This window comes from Haemaphysalis longicornis, unplaced genomic scaffold (genome assembly GCF_048455015.1).
Source record: "Haemaphysalis longicornis isolate Haplotype H1 unplaced genomic scaffold, Haemaphysalis longicornis Haplotype H1 scaffold_5, whole genome shotgun sequence".
Taxonomy (NCBI): Eukaryota; Metazoa; Arthropoda; class Arachnida; order Ixodida; family Ixodidae; genus Haemaphysalis; species Haemaphysalis longicornis.
The window spans coordinates 38,308,500-38,330,750 of NW_027526385.1; positions in this window are offsets into that span (position 1 = coordinate 38,308,500).

Here is a 22,251-nt window from a genome sequence, read left to right on the forward strand (position 1 = left end):
CCGGTCGCGGCGGCCGCTTTTCTGATGGAGGCAGAAAGCAAAAACGCTCGTGTGTACGAAATTTCGGCGCACATTAAAGATCTCGAGGTGGTCAAAATTAATCCGGAGCCCTCCACTACGGCGCGCCTCATTGCCTGCGTTGAGTCGGCGCGTTAAAGCCTACAATCAATCAATCAGTTTGGGAAGTTATCATCTTCATCAGTGTCGCCATTAAAACACTTAGATAATGTTCGCCTTGTCGCAAGGCGTAATGGCGTACGGCACCCCCGAAGGCGCAAATCAGCCAATAGAAGCTTCGCTTGAAAAACGGTAGTAATGAAAGGCAGCCGAGTTTTGTAACTTTCATATCAAAGTTCGCAGGTTGCTCCAGGAAAAAATATGGATATTGATTCCCGCACACAAGGACGGATTCCCGAAGACCGGTGAAGCCGCCTTTAAATTGGCTCTGCCCACGGCTCCCTTCAGCAGTATAGCACATTTCACAAAGATAATACATAATAGACTGAAGTGTTTGCTTACTTTAATACACGACCTCACTGCCCCCTGCAAAGTATTCTCCATAGCAAGAATTTTGGGTACGATGGCTGCCGACCTTAAAGACTCTTACAAAATAGCATTCCTTAGTGATGCGACAGGACCTATAATAATAACAAACCCAGGGCCTTCATACCTGTGTATTTTATTGCATAAATTGTACTAATATTTTCTTCACAGCCATGTATAAAAGCATTGTGGTTGTAGCCCATCCGACTTCGGAGGGGCTAGGTGCACACGAGAGCTGCTGATGCACTTGCCTACATTTCCAATTCTGGGCACCTTCAAATTTTTTTTGTTATCGTTTGTGATAACCGCTACACTTCAGGGTGTTATGGCTTTCATGACTGCATCCTCTCTACTGGCCGGAATTTTACTTTTATATCCTTAAGCAAGCTTAAAAAAACCATCTGTCGCCCTTTTGAGTGAATGTGGCAACGAATGGTCTAGGATTTTTGGTCGATAATCAGTCTGTTTACAGCTAGTTTATATTGTGCAGTCCTTAATTTTAGTACCCCTATAAGCGAACAAATTCCGTTTCCATTAGCCTTTTAGTATGATGCGCTACCTACCCGGCTTTATGACCCAGTTTTCGAGGTATTTTGTGTCACCTCTAGTAGGGTAAAAATTGCGGCATGTACTGCCACTTCCTCTTGTGATGCACCTTTGCTCCTGTTTCGTCGCTAGTTTCCCTGTGGCCGGGGGACGGTCAAGTTTCTGCGCGGTAGCTTTTTTTTTTCGTCACCATATTTACTCTGTGCGTATTATTTTGATGAATAATAAAACTAAAAAAATCTGCAGTGCAGCCAACTGTTGCAATTGACTGATTGAGACTAATTTATGGCGTTTTCGTGCGCGAAATCATAGTGTTCAATCTACTTCGCAGGGGCTGTGGAAAGCACGTATGCAAGCTAAAATTACAACAGTATCCAGAAAGCAAGATCTGTTGTACTTTAACATAAATTTGCTGCGTGAAACGGTTTACCAATTCAAAGGAGCATAGCCAAAACAAAGTCACTCCCTAACGGAGGAAAAAGTTGGTCCGGTTGGAATCAGTAGCGAAGAACGGTCCGAAGCGTGGCCGCAGCACTGGCACCATTGTAAGAACATCAATGCTGGGTTTGGTTTGTCAACAAATGCACATATCTATGTCTTTATTCTAGAGCCCCCGGTGCGAGCCGCATTCAGGAGAGTGCAGACGTTTACTAATAGTGCAAGTGTAAAATACGTCCGAGAAAGGTGATCAAGGCTGCAACTTTGCACAGCAGCTGTTTGGACTCCAGGCGCAATGTTTATTTATTATTTATTTATTTGTTTATTTATTTATTTTTATTTACATATGTGAATCGTCCAAGCACGTTGGGAAAAACAAAAAATGTACACGCGCATATAATGCAGTAATATAGAATGCAATAAAGACAATTGAGTAACATTAATATAAAACTCGCTTGGAGGCATACGAAATGAACATGCAATGGTAAAATGTACATTAACTTAGACACCAGACTGTAGACTGAGCGCCTCCAGTGTCAATGAGTGTCAGTGCTTCAGCGCTGGGCATACGTGTCTACTCCAACTTCTCTTCATTCTTTCTTTTATCTTTTTTGCCTATTTTCCCTTTCCCACGTGCAGGATAGCAAACTAGGCTCTAGCCAGGTTATATTTTCTGCCTTCCTTCTACACCCTTCCTTCCTTCCTTCCTTCAGTAAAGGCAGAACAGGGTTTCCAGTCCAAATAAAAATAAAAAGCATGGTAATCAATCACAACTTAGAGAACGGCGTTAAAATTGCAATCGTCAGTAAATAAAAGCTGTTAAAATATTCGTGTATGGTCTTCGTAAAATTCACACTATAAATGCTTTCTGGCAATTTTTTACAATCTTCTACCGTGCGTGAAAAGCATGAAACATTAAAAATATTTTGTTCGGGCAAAGTATGGGGATAAACTTTGGCTGAGTGTATGTCGTGTTTTTCTCGAGGCTAACGGATTAATGAATGGTTTGGGTGATAATCCAGACTTACATTTGATTAGAAATTCCAGAAAAGCTAAGGTGGTGATTTCGCGTCTAAGGTGTAAAGGCATGATTTTGTTGAATGGCATCGTAAATCACGGAGAATCAGTTCTTTTATATTTATTATAAATAAAACGAATAGCCCTCCTCTGCACCTTTTCAATTCGTTAATGTTTTTATTCGTGTACGGGTCCCAAACAACCGCTTCATTCGGCAGTTTAGGCCTAACTATGCAATTGTATGCTAAAAGCTTAACGTTACTAGGTGCACCTCAAAGCTTATGCTATAAAAGACCAAGTTTTTTTAGCGCGGATGGAGTTACATGCCGATCGTTGCCATTGCAATCTAATGCAGACCCTAATAAAACACCTAGGTAGTTAGACTTAGTAACCTCCTCGATCAAGGCATTTTAATTGTTCACCTAAAAATCAGGTGATTTTGTTTTTTGGTTATACGTGAAATAACTGTTTTTGTAGTGTTAACTTTACCGCCCTATTTGTCGCACCGAGAGGAAATGTCACATAACGTCTTATCTAGTCGATGTTGGTCAGTAGCACACTTCACTTTCGTATAAATCAAGATATCATCCGCGAACATTCCGATATTCACTGTATCACCAACCACCGAGACAAAGTCATTAACATGCAACAAAAAAAAAGCACGGGCCACAGCATACTTCCCTGGGGACACCTGATGTCACTGCTATAGGAGAGGAACACGTACCGTTGATAGCTACAAATTGCGTTCGATCTCTTAAATATGAATTAACCAAATTCACTAGTATTATAGTAATTCCGGCTGGCTTAAGTTTAAAGAGAAGGTTACCATAGGAAACCATGTCAAACCCTTTGCTTAACACTGAAAACAAAACATCTTTCGGCCCGGACTGATCTTCGGCTGAACTAAAATTGTTAACGGCGGTAACCACCTGCGTAACCGTAGAAAATCCCTGTCTAAAGCCATGTTGGAAGGGCCTCAATATCTTATTTATTTTTAGTACATTCAGGATATGGTTAGCTACAATATGCAACCATGATCTTGCAGACAAAAAAATGTTAAGAAAATTGGTCGATAGTTGTCAACCATCAAGCGGTTACCATTTTTAAAATAGGAAATAATCGCGCAATAAGCCATTCGTGGAGCAGTACGGACGTCCGAAACGATTCACGAATGACGGTTAAAAACTTGGCTAAAGATTCTGCGTAGCGGTGCAGAAAAGTGTTCGGGATTTCATCCGGGCCGGAAGTGCACGTAGGATCTATTCACGGATGAATTTCAAAAAACTCTCTCCAAAACGACAAGATCAAACTGTTCGGACGAAGCCTAAAAAAAAAAAAATACCTTTGTCGCTGGAAAACACAGAATGAAAAAAAAGCTACTCAAAGTATTAGTCTCAATTTTGCCATTAACCAATCATTGATCAACCGACTTACGTGATTTGTGGATGCGGTTCCAAACCTTTCCTGGAAGGCTTAAAATGAACTGCGGTAGGCTTCCACAATAATAACATTTCCTTGCAGATTTGACGCTGCGCGAAAGTGCGGATACAAATCTATTTAAAACCAAACCTCATGGTTGGGACTGTGAGCCCTCTTTATACGTATAATTCGCCGGTGTAAGTGAATAACTTTCCGGTTAATTAATGGATTTACACTTCGTGGTCGTTCTTCTTATAAAGCATAAAATATTTCAGAAAAAGTTTGCCGTGCTCCTTTAACATTTTCTATAAATGCCGAACATCATTACGTTGAAGGTTTTCGTAAGCTATGTCAAGATAACCAAAAACAGACTCGTCTATCGCCCTAGAGTAGTCTTTGAAATGTTTAGGTTTCACTACCACCGAACTTTTTGAAGTTCTAGAAAAACATTGCCAACTACAACCTTGTGATCAGAAATACCATCCCCTACACATAATGAATAATCATAAAAACAGCAATCTCAGAACAGGAGATCTAGTATGGATCTAGCTGCACTGCAAACTCTGGTGGGCTCAAAAACGACAAGATTTAATTTATGAGTTAACATAACCTCGGACAGGATATCGGAATTTTCTGCAGCACCGACACATTAAGTAGGCCAATGAATACTTGGTAGAATAATATCACCAACAAAAAGAAGCCTGGCTCTGCAGGAGCAAAACAAATGGCCTTGAAGCTTTCGCAAGTAAAACGGATCAAAACTGGGAGGCCTGCACAGCGCACATAGAAAAAATATGGAATCAGAAAAAGTAATATCGAGAAACAGGCTTTCGTGGTCTTCTATCTGATTTCTAACCACAGTTTCCACAATCTTCTTCAACAAAACAGCCACACCCCCCCGCCGTGGTCCACGATCGCGTCTGAAGACAGAAACCGATAACGGAAAGGCGCAGTCGACCGTGACATCACTGTTTATCCAAGTATGTTATTACTGCTACGTCGGTGTTGTGCGCAAGTAATGTAATGTTCAGAGATCCAGCTTTATCGACAACACTTTGGGCATTCATATTTAACACAGATAGCCTGTTTGGATATCACCTACTGTTGGGATCATGTCACTTCGGCTGCGACTGCGCGGAGGGCAAATGAGCTTAACTTATCTACCTGATGAATAATTCCGAACATAGGTTTTGTCTTTAAATTTATCATCATGAAGTTTTGGATTTAGACCCTCATCCTTACCTTTGCATGCCGATTCCCACAGTAATTCTCGCTTGCGGGGAGTTTCCTTTAGATAACTGTTCTAAACGTAAATTATCGACTGGTTCAATTTCTTAACATTACTGAAAACAGCCTTCTTCTCATTGAAGTCTTGGAGGTACGAGGTTATGGTCGAGGTTTTCGTTCGCCTCTACCGCTTTCATTTTCGCTGCTACCGGTCTCCTTCATGCGTTTTCAAAATCTGTGGATACGCCCAACGGATGCCAACTTTCACACCAAGCTGTTTATCAAAAATGCCGAAAATAATCTCTTTCCGTTCATCTCGAGATCCCGATTTAGCACCGGGTATATACGAAAAACCACCAAATTATACTGCCAGCTATAATCTTCGAGATTCACTACTTCTTCCTGTTGCGAAAGAACGGACTTACGGAGGGACTGCAAGTGTTGTTTCTTTGGTGCTAGAGGTTGCAAGGAAGTTTCAAACCCCAGTTACTTGTTTTTCAATCTTTTCTAGTCTAGCCATTAGACTCCGAAGTGACGCATAAAGCTTCCATTCCAATGCTTTCATTTATGATATGTCATTTTGCACTGAGTCCTGTGGTTTCATAATGATGTCTAAATATATCTCGATAATAGAGTATCGAAATGGGTGAAGCTTCGAAAGAAAATTTCCGGCATTTGAAATTTACGGTAGGGGATGTAATAACAGCACTAAGAGCTGCAAAAAAACCGTGAAACGCGCAACGTACCACACATTGAAGACTGTAACGAAATGCGCCTGTGACGTCCCACACCAATGCCAAAATTTTAGAGCCACACATTTTGTGGAATAACCAAAGAAAAGTGAACCACGGACGGAACGTCAACGTTTCAAGCTTATTGCAAAAGAAACAACAAGTCCTTTCTCGTTGTCTTGGAGCAATCCGTTTGAGATAAACCATGTTGAGCCTGTCTATAAGAATTGAAGCAGCTGGAGCCTTCACCGCAGCCGTAGACCAACGGGTAGGGCGCCCGTCTCGGCTTCGGGAGGTGGTTGGTTCGAATCCCACCGCCGGAAACCCACCGGTATACAAAATCGGGTACAAGCGTCTCCCCGGCCTGGCGCCCGGCTCTTCCAGGGGGTGTACGCTTGGGAGAAGCTCCGCTAACCCCAGCCGAAGCCCGAAAGGGCTACGCAATTTCGAACGAAGTGTCACCGCTTTGATAGCGTGGCTTGCACTGCCCTTGGGAACAGGGTTTCAGTTGCAGCAGACACTAAATTATGCCACGCCTTCGCAGCTAAAAAAGACAAATAACATGGCCTGGCCGTTACACCGTGGCAGGGGGTGTCGGCCATGCAGTTTCCGGAGCTTCTTCTTTTGTGTGTGGAAAAAGTTATCTGCTTCTCTTCTAATTCTTAAATTAATGTACACTGGTGAAGCCGAATGTAAGGAAATCAAACCATAGCCCTGTCTAGGATTGCGTGGGTATAATGAAGGTAGTTTGTTTTAGTACCAGGGTTGCACAACTCTATTTTTTTTCTTTTTTCTTTTTGCTTACATCCGTGGAAGATGGAGAAGCTGTATTTAGAGAATCTATTTACAGCTTTTTGTTGCATCTTATGGAGCTATTTTACATGGGAAGCTTAAGGCCTGCCTACTTAAATACGAGACCACCTAACCTCTTCCTTGAAACTTTTCTCCCAGGCAATGCACTCGGAAATAGCAGTCAGGCCGACTTTAAAGCGCTGGTAAGGATACCTGGCGTCATAGCGAAATATTCATTAATTTATTTCGGGAATTTTTTTTTGGTTTGGGTCTGCCTTAATAAACACAGCAAAATAAAATTGAAGGCGTATTTTGACGGCCTCTGAATTCCGAGATAAATTTCGGACGGCATATCGCCGCCAGCGGGGCAAACGTGATGCTGTGTTCAGACTAGGACTTAGCAGCCATATCGTGCGCTATGAACGTAAGAAATGGCGTTTTACACCGCTCGTTAGGTTGAGACGTCAAATGACGCCATTTTTTAAAGATATTACGACAGTTGCGACAACAGTATGAACCCATCCTAAGTGGAGCGATAGTACAGCGTCTCCAGTTAAAGCGGACTCCGGACGGGCTCGCATGACCCTATCTGAGCAGCGCCGGCGTAGTTGAAGGCTGGCAGAGGGTGCCGGCCAGTGTCCCCAATGTTGTTGGGTTTGTTTTATTACTGCTAATACATTGCTTCATCGACTCATCAAGCAACCCGCGTACGCGTCCGTAAGGCGGAATAAGTAAAAGTTTCACCACGTATAAAAAGAAGTCGGCACTATTTTCCTGTTCAATTATTCTGAATGGGCATGTGTCAAACAGTTAGAGGAATTATCATCATCATCACTGTCGCCATTAAAGCACGTAGATAAAGTTCGCTTTGCCGCAAGGCGTTTTGGCGTACCTCACCCCGGACGGCGCAAGTCAGCCAATAAAAGCTTCTCTTCAAGGAAGGAAGGAAGGAAGGAAGAATGTAGAAGAAAGGCAGGAAAGTTAACCTGGCTAGAGCCTAGTTTGCTATCCTGCACGTGGGAAAGGGGAAATGGGCAAAAAAGAGAGAGGAAAAAAAGAGGAAAAGTTGGACCAGACACGTATGCCCAGCACTGAGGCACTGACAGTGATTGACACTGGAAGCTCTCAGTCTATTCAAAAACTGTATTATTAAAATGCCGTCGAGCCTTCAAACTTTGGTATCACAGTTCCCATGTTGGCCCGCTAAAAAATATTTAATAGGAATCCATTTCCACACACTGTTGACGCTGCCTTTGAGGCTCAGTCCACTGCGCCCTTTCGGAGTACAGCACGTTTTAAGGAAGGAATACATAATAGACACAAATGTTTCATAAGATACACGACCTCCAAAACTGCCCCCTCCGAAATATACTTTCTAGCAAGAATTTTGCCTACGACAGTAAATTCGAATTTAGGGACTCTCACAGATTAGCATCCCTTAGTCCGGCGAGAAGACCTATATTAACAATCCCAGGGCCTTTATACCTTTGTAGTATACTGCATACATTTTAGTAATATTTTCTTCACAGCCACGTATCGTTGTAGTAGTACATCCGTCTTCGGAGGGGCTAGGTGCGCAAGATAGCTGCTGATGCACTTACCTATATTTTACAATTGAGACCACCTTGAATTTTTTTGTTACCGTTTTGTATAAGCGCTACCCTTCACGGTTTTTCTGGCTTTTATGTTAACGCCCACTCAACTGGCCGAAGTATTACCGTTATTTGCTTAAGTATGCTTAAAAAATCGCCGTCGACCTTTTGCGTAAATGTGGCAACAAATGGTTGAGAATTTTGTTTTCATAACCACTGTGCTTCCATCTGATTTATATGGCCGAGTCTATAATTTTAGTAATCGTACAAGCGGCCAATTCCCATTTGCTTTTTAGCATGGTGCGTTACCTACCCGGCTTTATGACCCCGTTTTCAAGATATTTTGTGTCGTCTCTTGTAGGGTAAAAATTGCGGTATGTACCGCAAATTCCTTTTGTGGTGCACCCTTTGCGCCTGCTTGCTGCTAGTTTCTTGGCGGCGGGTCAAGTTGCCGTGCTGGTGCCTTTTTCTGGTCACCATATTTTTTCCGTGAGCATTATTTAGAGGAAAAATAAAACCAACTTAACAGAACTGAAGTGCAGCCAACTGTAGCAATTTAGTGATTGGAGACTATTTTAGGGCTCTTTCGTGAACGAAATTATAGTATTCAAACTACTTCGCCGGCTCTGGGTAAAGTATGTGTGCAAGCTAAAATTACAACAGTATCCAGAATGCAAGATCTGTTGTACTTTAGCATGAATTCGCTGCGTGAAACTATTGACCAAGTAGACGGAGCATAGTCAAAACAAAGTCACTCCCTAACGGAGGAAACCTTTGCCCGGTTGGAATAAGTAGCGAAGAACGGTGTAAAGCGTGGCCGTAGCATGGCAGCATTGTGCAAGAAAATTATTGGAACGTTAGTTTTGCCAACGAAATTGCAAACCTATATCTTCATTCTAGAGCCCCGGTGCGAGGCGTATTCATGCGCCGCCCTACGTTTACTTATAGTTTCCGTTTAAATTACACTCACAGAAGAGGTTCTGGGCTGCTTCTTTGGACAGTCACTGGAAAGCGCTCAATATAGAGCTCAATGCGAAAAAAGCAGCAAGGCCTTATCGTCTTTATGAAACAATCTGGTATAGATAAACCACGTTGAGCCAGTCGATAAAATTTGAAGCAGCTTGAGCATTCAACTCAGCTATAAACCAATCGGTAGGGCGCCAGTCTCGGCTTCGGGAAGTGGTTTGTTCTAATCGCACCGCCGGACACCCACCGGTATACGAAATAGGGTACATGCGTGCCACCGGCCTGGCGCCCGGCTCTTCAGGGAGTGTACGCATGGGAGAAGTGCCGCTAACACCAGCCTAAGCCTGGAAGGGCTACTCAATATCGAACGAAATATCACCCCCTTCATAGCGTGGCGCGCACTGTCCTTGTAAACGGGGTTCCAGTTGCAGCGGGCTTAGGGCGGTGTCATGGCTGCGCAGTTAAAAAATGCAGGTAATATGGCGTTGCTGTAACACCGTGGCAGCGGGTGTCGTCTATGTGCAGTTTCCGAATCTTGTTTTTGTTTTCAGTTTGTCTAATGCTTAAATTGGTGTACAGTGGGGAAGCCAACTGTAAAGGGTTGATTGATTGATGGATTGATTGTAGGGTTTAACGCGCCGACGCAACGCAGGCGATGAGGCGCGCCGTAGTGGAGGGCTCCGGATTAATTTTGACCACCTGGGGATCTTTATCGTGCGCCGAAATCTCGTACACACGGGCGTTTTTGCTTTTCGCCTCCATCAGAAAAGCGGCCACCGCGGCCGGGAATCGAGCCCGCGACCTCACGCTCAGCAGCGCAACGCCTTAGCCACTGAGCCACCGCGGCGGGTCCAACTGGAAAGGGCTCGACCCATAGCCATCCTAGGAATGTGTGGGGGATTATGGGGATATTTTATGTTAGCCCCTCCGGTGGGCAAAATTTTATTTTTTTCCAAATCCACACCTCGGTGGACAATGGTGAAGCCGAGTTGAGGGGATCTGTTTACAGCGCTTTGTTGGACCTAACGGAGGTACTGTATATCGAACGGCTAAGACCTGCCTACTTAATTCCGGACCGCCCGAACATTTCCCTGAAACCTTCCTTCCTAGCATTGCACTTGGAAACAGCAGTCAGATCGACTGTCAAGGCCTCGTAAGGATAAACGGGGACATACGGAACCATTCAATATTATACCTAGGGCATTCCTTTTAGATTTGGGTAGGCCTTAATTACCACTACAAAATTGTCTTCCGGGCAATATGTTTTTGCATAGCATTGAAGCCGACTTTCGATGAGGTCTAAATTTTTAGCTAAATTTTGAACGGCATATCACCGCCAGGGGTGCAAGCGTAAGGCGTACGATGGTAACACGTTTCCTTTTACAGCGAACTGAGAAATGTCTGGCTCGACCGTATCTGAGCCGCACCTGCGTAGTTGAAGGGTGGCAGAAGGTGTCGGCCAGTGTCGCCCAAGGTTCTTTGGTTTGTTTTGCGTCGTTTGCTTTTTAACGTTCAAACATTGCTTCGTGCACTCACGGAGCAACCCACATGTGCTTCAGCCTTTCACCGGGCATAAAAGAAGTCAATACTTCTTTACTGGCCAATTCTTCCGAGTGGGTATGTGGTAAACGATTTGGGGAATCATCATCATCATCACTGTGGTCATTAAATCACGTTAGTAATGATGGCTTTGCCGCAATGATTTCTGGCGTACGCCGTTCCCCACGGCGTAAGTCAGCAAATACAGGTTTCCCTTGAAAAACGGTAACTATTAAAGGCCGCCGAGCCTTTAAACTTTGATATCAGATTTGTCATATTAGCCTAGAAAAAATATTTTTCAAAAATCTATTTCCGCACACTGGTGATTCAGCCATTTAATTGGATCCGTCCACGGCGATCTTCTTGAGCGCAGCATGTTTTATGGAGGTCATACACAATAGACAGAAGTGTTTCTTTAATTCGATACACGACCTCCCAAACTGCCACCTGCAAAATATTCTTTCAAGGAAAAAATTTGCGTAGGGCAGTGAAGACCCCCAAAGAACACCATCCCTCAGGGATATGACGAGACATATATTAACAAACCTAGGGCCTTCATGCCTTTGTATTATACTGCATAAATTGTAGCAATATTTTCTTCACAGCCATGTATAAAAGTATTGTATTTGTAGTACATCCGACTTTAAAGAGGAGAGGAGCACAAGAGAGCTGCTGATGCACTACCTACATTTCCCAATTGAGGGCACCTTCAAATGTTTTGTTATCGTTTGGGTTAAGCACTACAATTTACGGTTTTTATGGCTTTTATGATTACGCCATCTCAAATGCCCGAAATATTATTGTTGTATGCTTGTCAAAATTTAAGAAATTGCCCGTCGCCCTTTTGAGTGAAAGGGGCAACGAATGGTCGAGGATTTTCGGTCGATATTCAGTCTGTTTCCACCTGGTTTATATTGTGTATTGCCAAATTTTAATACTCCTATTAGCGAACAAATACTGTTCCCCTTTGATTTTTAGCATGATGCAATACCTACCCGGCTTTATGACCCAAATTTCAATATATTTTGTGTTGCCTCTTGTAGGGTAAAATCGCCGTATCTACTGCCATTTCCTCTTGTGATGCACCCTTTGCGCCTGTTTGCCGCTAGTTTCCCGGTGGCCGGAGGACGATAAAGTTGCTGTGCGGATGCTTTTTTTTTGGGTCACCATATTTTCCGCGTGTCTGTTATTTTGACGAAAAATCAAACTAACTTAACACATCTGAAGTGCAGCGAACTGTGGAAATTGACTGACTGAGACAAATGTATAGCTTTTGCGTGTGGAAAATCATAGTTCTCAAACTACTTCGCCCGCGCCGGGGAAAGTACATGGGCGCGCTAAAATTACAAGAGTATCTAGAAAGCAACATATGTTGTACTTTGAAATGAATTCGCTGCGTAAAATTTTAGATGAAGTGCAGGGTGCACAGCCAAAACAAAATCCTTCAATTACAAAAGATACCTTGCTCTGGTTGGAATAAGTAGAGAAGGACCGTCCGAAGCGTGGTCGAACACCTGGAACCACTGTACAAAAAATCACGGGACGTTGGTGTTTTTAATCAAAGTGCATACCTATGTCCTCATTCTAGCGCCCCGGTGCGAGTCATATTCCTGCGCGGCCAGACGTTAACTTATAGCTTGCGTTTAAACTACACCCGGCGACGACGATCTGGGCTACTACTTTGGACATCAACTGTCTGGAGTACCGACGCATTACTTCTGTAATCGGTGTCATCATCATCACCAGCCTATCTACTCCCACTGCAAGGCGAAGACCTCTTCCAATAATCTTTCATTTTACCGGCCCTGTGCTGAATGCGGCCAATGTATCCCCGCCAACATCTTGATCTCATCTGCGCATCTAACTTTCAGCCATCCCTGCCACGCTTGCCTTCTCAAGGGATCCACTCTGTTACCCTTTATGACCAACGGTTATCTCGCCTTCGCATTACATGCCCTGCTTACGCCCATTTATTCTTCTTTGTTTCTACTAATATGTCCTTTACACGTGTTTGTTCCCTGACCCATTCCGCTCTCTCCTTGTCCTTTAATGCTACATTTATCATCTTCCGTTTCATTGCTCGTTGAGTCGTCCTCAATTTAAGTTGAACTCTCTAAGTGAGCCTCGAAATTTCTTCACCGTAGGCGAGCACCGGTAAGATGCAGCTGTCATACACTTTCTTCTTCAGGGGCGATGGTAGCCTGTGATTCATTATCTGAGAATTCCTGCCAAATGCACTTCAGAGCATTCTTATCCTTCTAGATAAGTCTGCCTCGGAGTTGGGATCCGGGCTCGCAAATTGGCCTAAGTAGATATATTCGCTTGCCACTTCCACTGCCGGGCCACCCATCTCAAACTGCTGGGAACTACCGAGGTTATTGATCATTACTTTAGTTTTTTGCATATTAATTTTCAGGCCACAATTTGGCACTGCTTCTCCAGTGCGGTAACCTTTTTCGGTATTTTCAGTGAAATCCGCAGCCATTTTCGTATGGGGAACCCTTGCAATGTGTTTAGTATGCATGTATGCCTCTTAAGAATCGGTGTACGAGAGTGCGCAGTGTTCGCAAGAACGTACGACACTTTGAATGCATCTATTCCAAAAATATCTTGAAATAATCTCCATGTTAACCCAAAATTGATTTATGAAGGCACATTCTGCACAGTAAAAGAATTTTCGCGGATAATATTAGTATAACATAACGTATCCACCTCCTCAATTTTGTGTATCGTAGGGTACGCAATGATCGGAATCAGTGAAAATTCGCCAAAGCCAGTTGAGACTACTCGGACGTAACAATGCGAAAGTTGAGCCACCGTGCACAAGCACCACCGCTCCCATCCACTACGCAGTTCCCGCTGCAGTAGTCACGTTACTATAAGTACCATTTCCGTTGATGCTGATGACAGTGGTGGTCACGTTTCTCGTTTACCTTCATGTCTGATGAGAAATACAAAGCTTTGCCCCTATAAAGAATGTGAACTTGGCGGCGCCTGGCGTCTACGGCACCAGAAACGCAGCTTGCGCAACCTTTGCCAAAATTTCATAGCGTAACGCTAAGCATTCTCGACCGCAAGATTTACAGAGAATAAGCTTTAGCTTTAGATGAAACAAAATTATTTCCTGAGAGTAAAAGCAAAGGCATTGCCTCTAACTTTCCAGCATAAAACGTTTCAGCCCCGCTGGGTACGTAAGCTTGAACGATGAATTATTTCCGGCTTCCGCACTCTTGGTTTCGCCTAGAAAATGCTGACAGAACTGTACCGTATGAAATTACCACAACTATGTAGCACAGGTGACAATCCTCACGCCAGTTTTTCGGTAGTGGGTATCCGATGTAGTCCCTCTAAGATGACACGAGCTGTCAGGTGCGATAACCTAAGAGAAAAGCGGAACACCGACAGACAGACGGACAGACAGACACACACACAGACACACAGGCAGACAGACGGACGGACAGACAGACAGACAGACAGACAGACAGACAGACAGACAGACAGACAGACATACAGACAGACAGACAGACAGACAGACAGACAGACAGACAGACAGACAGACAGACAGACAGACAGACAGACAGACAGACAGAAATCTTCATGGCAAACCTCGCAAGAAGACTGTCCTTTTCAATCAAGCTACACTCTGACTTAGAGATATCTGTACGGTTGACTGTACGGTACGGCCAGGACACTATATTATTATGGATGAAGTAACCGAATTGGTATATTTAGTTGAATGGGTAAGGCCGGAGATGAGGGTAGGCACGCTTTCTAGCAACACCTTAAAGCGCAGGCAGTCGTTCAGTGGCGTCGACTGCAGAAGAACACATAAGCAGTCATAAGCGGACTGTCAAGATCGGCTGAAATTTTCGCAAACAAAGCCCACGCGAACGTGGCCTACACCCCAGACATTCTTAGAAAATGGCACTTTCCAAACGTCACTTGGTCGGCCTTCTGCCCATTTTGTGACACGGACACCATTCCGAACTTGTGTCACCTAATCTGGAGGTGTCCTGCCTTCCCCAAAGGACGTGATACACTGATCCAGAAATTCATTCCGCCATCTTCAGAGCAAGATTACCTCGACCTACTTAGATCGGACCCCTCCGCGCTTGAGTGTGTGGCGAACTACGCGATTGTGAGTGGCCTGTTCAAGGCAGTGTGATGCGTGTTTCTAATCAATGTGCCCGGACACAGATGTGAAAGGAGCTAGGGCTATAGCCATGACTTGAACATTGAACAGTGATCTTTTAAAGGGGCCCTGAAAGGCGTTTTGAGCACACTAAATTTACTAGCGCAATCGTTAGATTGGGTCGTCAACATCATCTGTGCCAAGTATTACTCTTTTAGGCGCAGCGGAAAGCTCACACTTTTGTTGCAAAGTTTGTCGCTTTTTTCTCACCCTTTCCTTCGTGTTTTTGGACGCCGCCATCTTCACATGTCTACATCATCGATTCCCAGATGTTCGTCATGAGCTAGACATCCTGCTATTGGGCGGCTTTTTCACGCACTTCCGGCAAAGTGATGAGTCGTCTGCTCAGCGTCGGCTCGCCGGCTGATCAGCCAGCGGAGTGCCGGAGTACTTGGACATTTTACGACAAACGAAACAAGTGTAAACAAACGCTTAACTGTTTGTATTGAATGCAACAGGGCCATAACACGACATGAATATTCTCTTACTTGAGTACGTTCCATAAAGAAAGCGTTGAAGCCCCGTGGTACTTCTTTCTTGCAATCGCAGAGAACGCCCTGAGCCGAATGCCCGGGTTTGACGCATACATTTTATTCAACTTCCAAACAATCCAGAGATGCGTTTCGAACGAACACAACGTCACAACATGCGTTGCAAGTCCGAACCGCGATTGACAGACGATGGGTTGCCTCCTCCTGCCCCTCGTAAATTCGGCACTCACCTCGCGCGCGGTTTGCGGGGACGAACAGCAAGTCACTTAACTCTGGCGCACAAGCCGAGATGGCTTTTAGCCACGCACACTGCACATACCCCATGCGAGGTTGAGTCGTACGCCGCTTGAGAAAGATAATCCAGACCATGGGAAGCACTATCCACCCGCAGAAGCACAACGTCGCATTTCATAGCGAAACAAAGGCGTCCACAACACACACACCATCGCCTCCCGTAATGCCAAACGCATCTCGCACTTCCAAATAGGAGTGAGTAGTATGCCTGCAGTGCCCATATGCCGCGAGGTGGGGCCCCAAGCTGAACCGGGATCACGCAACCGTAACTGACTTCTAGAGCGGTTTGTGCCTTGTTGCCAGGGCAACCGATGTTTGATATTGTCAAAGAAATGGTGCTCGCTCCAGCACTAGAAAGCTCACAGTTGCGGTGGAGCATGTTTTGCCAACGTTGCCGCTCTCCACCACGGGTCGCCCCAAGCTGAACTGGCGTTTTGTGCACGGGTTCTGTATCGGTTGAAAATGTCTTTTTCACACGCCGCCGGCAGGAATTACCACCGCCACAAAATAAGACCCGGCACCAGCGGGGCCACATCTGATACGGCGCTTTTTGGATAAACAGTGCGCTGTGCATCCAAGGGAGCGAGCGCAGGATCCTCCCCGTGCGGCTGCGAGTTCGCCGCCGATAATAAGTCGCGTGCCGCCGATAGCAAAGTTCTGCAGCAACGTACACCGCGAAAGGGCAAGGCCAGGCCGCCGCATACATGGGGCCAGATTTTTTGTTCGCTTTTCCAGCCTTGAGCGGAGTGCGAGATTCATGGTGTCCACAAAGCTTGCCCGTAGCAGACGGCTGTGTGAGCAGCGCAATAGCAGAAGTACGTCACCGCCGGGGAGCGCAGCATCATGGGAGGGAAGGCTCGCTCGCCGTCAACAGCGGAGAGTAAGTTGAAAGGAGGAGGAAACGCGGCGCGACGATTTCTCAGCTAATACTCATCGCTTCAACAAAACTCTTGCGGAAGGAGATTGCTAATACATTGCTTTATTTGGTTACATGTACATCCAAGAATCGGCGGAAGGTATTTTTCGCATCTTTCCACCACATAGTGGGCGCGTGCCCCTCAACTCTGTCCCTGCCCCGTACAACGGTAGAGCAATATAGGGATACGCTGCTCAGGTCCGACCCAGAAGTGCAACAGTGTGTGATCCCGCTGGCCGAACTCGCCGCTAGGGCCCACGGGCTCCTCGCCGTCAAATAGGGTACTGTATTTTGCCGGTGCTCCCAGCCTGCGCCTCTTTCTATACAGCTTGGCATAACTAAAGGTTTTAGCACCACTACAACCACAACCCACGCCTTTGAACTTCCTCTTCTTTGAGTCCCCTATATTTCCTTCCAAGTTTCCACTACGTCTTTATTTCAAGGCTTCCCCAAACGTGTGCCGCATGCGTCGTAATCTTTCCTTACGGGTCCGCTATATATAAAGTACTGTGCAAAAATCCTTCATCCTAAAGCGGCGGTACGAGACAGTGGAAAGCGCGGGTGTACGAAACGTAAAGGACTCTACCGAAATGCACCTGTGACGTCACACACCATACAAACATTTTAGAGCCGCCAAGTTTGTGGAATAACCAAAAAAAAAGTGAACCTCGGATGAAATGTCAACTTTTATAACTGAATGCAAAATAAGCAGCAAGCCTTTTTCATCGTCATGAAGCAATCTGTTATAGATAAACCATGTTGAGCCAGTCGATAAGAATTCAAGCAGCTTGAGCATTTACCGCAGCCGTAGACCAACGGGTAGGGCACCCGTCTCGGCTTCGGGAGGTGGTTTGTTCGAATCCCACCGCCGGACACCCACCGGTATACGAAATGGGGTACAAGCGTCCCCCCGGCCTGGTGCCCGGCTCTTCCAGGGGGTGTACGCTTGGGAGAAGCTCCGCTAACCCCAGCCGAAGCCCGGAAGGGCTACTAAATTTCGAACGAAATATCACCGACTTCTAAGCGTGGCTTGCACTCTCGTTGTTAGCGGGGTTGCAGTTGCAGCGACTTAGGACGGTCCCATCGTTTCGCAGCTAAAAAACAAAGATAACATGGCGGGGCCGTTACACCGTGGCAGGGGGTGTCGGCCTGTGTTGTTTCTAGAGCTTCTTTTTGTTTTGTGCCAAGCTCTTTTTGATGCGCAAACATTTCTTCGTTGATCCAAAAAGCAACGCGCGTGTGCGTCCGCGCCCTTTATGTGTCACGCTTTAACCGCATACGAACACTTTAATTTTTAAAGGTACTAGGTGCTTTACACTTGATATCAGAATCTTCTTCTTGTCGATGGGATATTTTGCCCTCTAAATGGCATTTATGCACATCAGTGAAGACACACATATATTAACTCGGTTCATGGTGGTTTTCATGAACCCAGCGTGTTTTAAGTTGCATTCCTCATATACCGTAGGCTACATTTTTTCATATGCGACTGCCCCAATTGCGCCATACCAGATCATATTCCTAGCAATACGTTTGTCTATGGTAGCGAAGCCATATTTAAATACCGTCGCTTTAAGCTTTCCTTGGGGATTGAACGAGACTAAGGAAGGTTCTTATTAAGGACCGAAGGGCCTTCATGCCGCAGTATAAGACTGATTAGATTCCAGAAAAAAACTCCTACCCAGCAACTCAAATGAGTGCGTCAGTTAAGCCTAATTTAAAGGAGCTAGATTAAGCAGGAGAAATTGCCGACGCATTTAACCGTGACTGTTGTCCACTTTAGATTTTCTAGTAAATGTTGTTACCATTTCGGATAAGCGCTACACTTGAAGGATTTGTTCTATTTTTCTGATTACATCCGAAGAAATGACCGAAATTGTAAGTGTATACTCGCGAAAAGTTTTTGAATTACGAGAGCTTGCCCTACGTCATTACATAAATTTTCAAAGGTATGACATTGCACCAGTTTCACGCGAAAATCCAAGAAAAGACCGATACTGGGGTCCCCAGTACCTGTCTGGGGGTCTTCCAGGAAGGAGCCGTGTGCCTCGAAGATGTTGATTTGGGGCGTTACTGAGACCTGAGCAAGTCCACAACAGGTGTTTAACGTCAGCTTCTGGAACATGAGTCATACAGGAATAATCTATTGCTGTTTTGTGTTAGCATGGCAACGAATGTTTGAGCATTCTCAGTTCATTCGCATCGACAACAGCTCTACCGTCTAATATAAAGATACTTATTCAACACTGATTCAGACGCCACTGCGGAATAGCAGAGTAGCGACTCATTGGAATAGATCATTGTGCGAGTGCCAGAAAGAATTTCGGCGTGTCCGCGCGTGGCACGCCCCACAATTCCATCACACGTTTAATTCTCACTGCTTGAAAATTGACGGTCAGGTTCACGCTGCAAATTAGGCCAGAGGAAAACGCAGAAACCAAGCAAGAAATGATAGAAGCACACACTAACGCGTAAGGCTTAAAGGTATCGAAGCATTACGAACCTTCCCTTCCATCACGAAGGTTTAAGTCAACCGTTGGTGGTGGTGGTGGTGGTGGCCCGAAAGATAGCGCATTTAAGTCAACGGTTGCAGCCAATTTGCTTCATTTTCATTGCGACGACTTTTACTCCATTATTTTTGTCATACGTGTGAGCTTCCTTTATTTTTTGGAAGTGATAATCATTGGATACCACCTTGGAGGGGCGTGGTGTGTTATGACGTGTCCTTTTCGTTGGGAGCGTTATTGCCACAATTACGACGAAAGCTGGAGCTTTTTTATGGCCAATATAGGCTTATCTCCCTAAGTGGGTGTGCTTGGCTTGCAAATGTGCTACGGGGGCGCTGAGCGGTCGCGCTAGGCGTGCACACACGAGCACTCGGCATTTCCTTCCTTTTTTAAACTGCCAGGTTGTCGCCGCAATCATGGCCAATCTCCCTAGGCGTGTATTCTTGGCTTGACTAACCCTGGTTCCTACGCATGGACTTTCTGCCTGACTACAATCCTTGGGACTTGTTCTACGACTTGTTCTCGGCAGCCTGCAAGGACTCCACGTACTCAAAACTAACCTCAAAGAAGAATAAAGTTAAACCCTGGATAACTGGTCCCACCAGGAAATTATCAAACAAAACCAAGCGCCTCTTCAGAAAAGCAGTGAAAAGTCAAGACCCCGAACATTGGTCTGAATACAAGCATCTTCTCCGTTCCCTAAAAAAGGAGATACTAGTGTCTTACCAGAGATACCTTTGCGACACCGCCAGCCAGGCCACAACATGCCCCAAACGGTTCTGGCAGTTCTTCGGCTCCCAGCAGAGAAATAGCACCACCACTCAACTCCATCTTGAACGTGGCCTCTCTGACAATCCACAGGACATTGCGAACTCCTTTGGCGAATATTTCAGTGAGGTAGTACCATCCCTCAACAACCCATGCCCGACTCCGCATGGGGACCACCACTCAGTGGAACAGCGCTCTCACTTGCAGGCCACTCCTGTGTTCGATCCTCCTTTGATGAAAGCAGACGAGGTTGAATCTGCTATCTCCAAACTGAAGAACAGTGCCTCACCTGGCCCAGATGGCATACCCCCACTTCTACTCAAGGCATGTGCTCCTGCTATCTCCCTTCCTCTGGCCACTCTGTACAACTACACGTTCCCCAGGGCCCTCATCCCTCAGGTGTGGAAACTGGCACATGTTATCCCTGTCCACAAAGGGTCAGATAAACCCTTGAACGCTCTAGAAAACTACCGTCCAATTAGCCTCACCTCCATTCTATGCAAAATTTTTGAAACTCTCATCTGCAGCAAAATCTCCGAACACCTAGAAATGAACAATCTCGTATGCAACACCCAGCATGGTTTCAGAAAAGGACGAAGCTGTGAAACCTTACTCTCCATCCTTCACCACGACCTGAGTGGCGCCCTCGATAGCTCCAAAGAAGCCGATGTTCTTTCCCTGGATTTCTCCAGTGCATTCGACAGCATTAACCACAACCTCCTCATCACCAAGCTCCCAGGTTTTGGCATAACTGGGACGACCCTGCAATGGATAACAGCCTTCCTCACAGACCACCGGCAGCAGGTCCACTACCGGGGTGCTACTGGTCAGTGGCACACTGTGAAAACGGGCGTGCCTCAGGGATCCGTGATTGGGCCACTCCTATTTAACCTGTACGTCAACGACCTCGCGTCCGACATTGAATCAAACATTCTAAGATAGGCTGACGACTACATACTTTACCGCACTATCCATACCACCAAAGACTGGCAGATCTTGCAGTCCGACCTCCTCAAGATTTCCAGATGGAGTGATCGTAATGGCTTGTTCCTCAACCCACGCAAGTCACTATACCTTCGAATATCTCGCAAACGAACACCGGCGAACGTGTCCTACTTGGCCAATGGCACACGCCTGCAGGAGGTCACCGAGACTAAGCTCCTTGGGGTCTCTTTTGATCGCAGCCTGTCTTTCAGACCTCACGTAGACTATGTCTGCAAAAGAGCAAACAGGCTAAGGGGGTTCATAACCCGAACGTCAAGGGCCATGCCACACCATGCCTTTTTGTGCGCTGTTCACAGCCCTTGTACTTCCAGTCCTGGAATACTGTTCCCCCATCTGGAGCCCCCACCAGATTGACCTCCAAAAGCGGCTCGAGTCCGTTCAACGGAAAGCGTCGAAGACGGCGCTACATATCAAGGACCGGGCAACCAAACTTCCCTACGAGAGGCGGTTGCAGACCCTGAGGTGGTCTCGACTTGACAGACGCAGACTATTCTCCAGGCGGGTACTCCTGTACAAGTTTCTGCACGGCGACTGTCCCATTCCAGAGGGTTACCTGCGCCGTTCAAGACGGGACCCACTGAGACTCGAGCAGCGCCTCGCACGCACCACTAGTGCCTCCTACTTCCTCTTCATCCAAGCCCCTGAGCTATGGAACTCGTTGCCAGTCGACGCTAGGAGGGCCGAAAGTGTCGGGGAATTCAAAGACTTGGTGCGGTACAGAGATGTGTGACCACTTCACCTCCCCTCACCCGTATATACTACTGTACTACTGTATATATAACTATAACTCCCCTCATCCGTATATATATTATCACAATCGTTTTCACATGTCCTTCATATTGTTAACGTACAGCTGAGGAGGCGGCCAGCACTCTGGTGTATGGGCTCCTGCCTTTTGGCTGTCTCTGGCTCTCAGCTGTATGGAAGTTATGCCAATAAACTTTTACTCCTTTACTCCTTTACCCGGGGATGCTGGTTGGACGTCGCGAGGCGTCAGCACACGACCGCTCGGCACTTTCTTGGTTTCGTTAACTGCCGAGCGGTCGCCACGAGAACCCGCGCTTACGTGCCCGCGCTCACTTGCGAGCCCTACGATTTTTCTTGGTATTTTTAACTGCGAACATGCAAAATACAGTTTTCTAAACTGCTTCGCTGTTAAGAACTGTTGTCAAACCCAGCAACAATGCGAACATTCAAGAGCGATCTATTTCTCCAAATCGCCAAAGGAACACGAACTACACCTTAACCAAACGCGTTCACACTTCATG